Source organism: Octopus bimaculoides, chromosome 8 (genome assembly GCF_001194135.2).
Source record: "Octopus bimaculoides isolate UCB-OBI-ISO-001 chromosome 8, ASM119413v2, whole genome shotgun sequence".
Taxonomy (NCBI): domain Eukaryota; kingdom Metazoa; phylum Mollusca; class Cephalopoda; order Octopoda; family Octopodidae; genus Octopus; species Octopus bimaculoides.
The window spans coordinates 65310833-65314333 of record NC_068988.1 but is presented as its reverse complement, the minus strand read 5'-3'; positions in this window follow the sequence as shown (position 1 = coordinate 65314333).

The window sequence follows — 3501 nt, the reverse complement described above, 5'->3', positions numbered from 1 at the left end:
ACACACACACACACATACATACATACATACACACATACATACATACATACTCGCATACATACATACATACATACATACATACATACATACATACATACATTCATACATACATACATGATGATGGCCGTCCACTCGTGACAGAGGAAGACCATTGCCGACCTTCAGGAACATTGTGCGCTCTAAGACTAACTTATATTTTGCATTTGCGGTTCCGTTGGTGGCTAATGAGCCCTGCTCTTGACAAGCATACACGACTGCAAACATTGCGCGCTCTAAGACTAACTTATATTTTGCATTTGCGGCTCCGTTGGTGGCTAATGAGCCCTACTCTTGACAAGCATACACGACTGCAAACATTGCAGACCAAGCTTTCCCCATTCACTATACGAGCCGTGAGCTTTCGCGCAGCTCGCTTAAGTTCTTCATCCAGAATACGTGCTCTCTCAAAAGTGTCGATACCCTCCTTAACCTGCTTCCTCCATCCGTGGCGATGACAGGCATTGTTCTCCCAGTCAGTGTCCTGCATATCACAGGCCTTTAATGAGGACTTGACACAGTCCTTAAATCCTTAAATACATACATACATACATACATACATACATACATACACGAATAATCGATGTGTAATATAGTACACACTGTCGCTAAACCACGGGTGTTGATGCTTGTAGTGAGAAAGCAAATAGATTTACTTAGTTTCAGTATTTACTAAAATCTCATCAGAGGTTGCTTACTCATTTCTGTCCACAGACGGAATATTAGCTCCTAACTATTTATAACAGAACGAAATCGAACAGAACTACATTATTCTGCTGAGTTTTTATATTAGCACAAGCGTTAGTAATGTAAATAAGTCAATAAATAGCACTCCACGTCGTTAAGCAAAAACGTAAAGTAAACTTACGAGCAAGTATTTTTAGCAAAAAGACACGTCTTAGCTCCGCCGTTTAAAAATAGCTACAAACTACTATTCTCCCCGTGAAGTGGAATGAGTTCATGATTTCTCATGTGGTTAAAATTAATGCTTAAACAATTCGAGTCGACCTCTTTTCTGAACGTCGAGAGAAAAACATGTGATTTAATCACGGTGTGTTTACTTTCACAGAGACGCTACGATGCAGATTTACTGAAGACTTCGGGTCATGGGTATTAACTTACTTATCTCGTCGCTTGAAAATGTTTCTACTAATTGTACAAACATACATACATACATACATACATACATACATAATTGTACATACATACATACATTTACATACACACACACATATGTATATGTGTGTGTGTGTCTATGTATATATGTTCTTCAATTCTTTTATTCTATTACTTGTTTCAGTCATTTGACTGCGGTCATGCTAGAGCACCACATTTAGTCGAACAAATCGACGCCAGGACTTATTCTTTGTAAGCCTAGTACTTATGCTATCGTTCCCTTGTGCCGAACCGCTAAGTTACGGGGATGTAAACACACCAACATCGGTTGTCAAGCGATGGTAGGGGACAAACAAAGACACACAAATACATATACATAAATTTATATATATATATATATATATATATATATATATATATAGGATAAAATCTTTATAAGAATCTATCAAGTAGTTAGCGTGAAAAAACCTCATAAGGGAAAAATTTATAAATATATATATATATATATATATATAAGCTAAGAATCGGAAAAAATAAAGATGTGTACAGATACACACACATATTTATCTATGTGCACACATGCGCGCATATCTGTGTGCTAGTATAAACTCTCTATGCTAGTATAAACTTCAGAGTCATAGCCTATACTGTACATATTAGATGTGTTAATACTGTTGTTTCTAATTCCTACATCACCATTAATATAATTTTCATTGTAGGGGTTTAAGCTAGTGTTGACAGTAATACTATTATTATCCCCTCATGCCGATTTTATATTCTTTCTATTTGATGGTACCCATATTGAGGAGGGTAGAATACGAGATTCTGACTTACAGGAAAAATTTCTGTTATATCTATGGAAAGCAGGGAAATTTTTTCTAAAACTGCCATAAATTTCTTATATACGTTTGTGGATATGGCACAGTTGAAGGGGACATTATATTAGATCAAATCATTATTTTCAAACCTCTTACGTATGTAAGGGCAGAATCTACCCGCTCTTTCAACGCCTCCCAAAATTGCGACTTGATTATTAGGTATGGCTATGTTACGAGTGTTTTTCTTTTCATTAGAGGGTGGCATAATCCGCCCTGTCGCCTCACTACCTTTATTACCTAAACTAGTATTCCTACTGGTTACAGCATCTAATTTTTATTGTTGCTTATCTTTTTATTTAAATTGATGGGTTTGTTGGATGCTTTCATAGTAGGTCTGTTTTCCCGACCAAGTAAGCCTGTATTCCCCCTCTCACTTAAAATCTCATTATTTCTACTATTAATGGGTATTATATTTTCAGGATTAAGACAAGTAATTTCATAATCGTATCCTGCCTTCTTGCTCTGTTAAAATATTTGATAAAAATTATATTAATGAGTCCAACTGATTAAAATTCTATTTATTTGTGCAGCTGATAATAGCCTTGCATTTAAATTACTGTAATGATTGCATTGTTCAGTTAAATGGAGCCGCTTGAAACGGTCGTACTACATCACTTCTTGATATCTTGTGGCTTATTTTGATTTTATTCACCTTACTTAAAGCTGTGCAGATAATACCGGACGTACTTGGTGCTTCAACGTAAATACCTAATTCAACTGAATCACAATTATATATATATATATATATACGACGGGCTTATTTCAGTTTCTGTCTACCAAATCCACTCACAAGGATTTGGTCGGCCCGAGGCAAAAGTAGGAGACACTTGCCCAAGGTTCCACGCAGTGGGGTCAAACCCGGAACCATGCGGAAGCAAACGTCTTACCACACAGCTACTTCTGCACCCATATATATGTGTGTGTGTGTGTGTACATATATATATACATATATATACACATACACACACACACACACACACACACACATATATATATATATATATATATATATATAAAATGAAAACCTACTCGCAATCTTTCTCCCTCTACCACTCTTCCTCCTTACCCCTCGCTGGTCACATGTGTCCGGCTACTACTTCCTTTCTTATCTTGGCCCTCACCAAGCTCGCACGAACTGTTCTCCGTCTCTCTTCCTTCCAGTTCATTGCTTCACAGCGTCCAGTATACACATTTTTTCACGTCTGGCCGTATAGCCTTTCTTGTTTATTTTCACTGCTTCGTTTGCTTGTCTTGTTTCCTGTCTACCACTACATTCCTCCACGGTACAAATCTAATCTGTGGTCCGTGGGAAGAGCCATTCTAACAATGCGCCCTGCCCTACCTCTTCGAAACGCTTAGTTTTAGAATGGTGGCAGCTGATGAAGGAAATGTTATCTATGTGACCTATGTGTTTTCTGTACTCTGTTTATCATTTTGTCCACGTTCTTTTGCAACGTCCTGTACCCAGAAA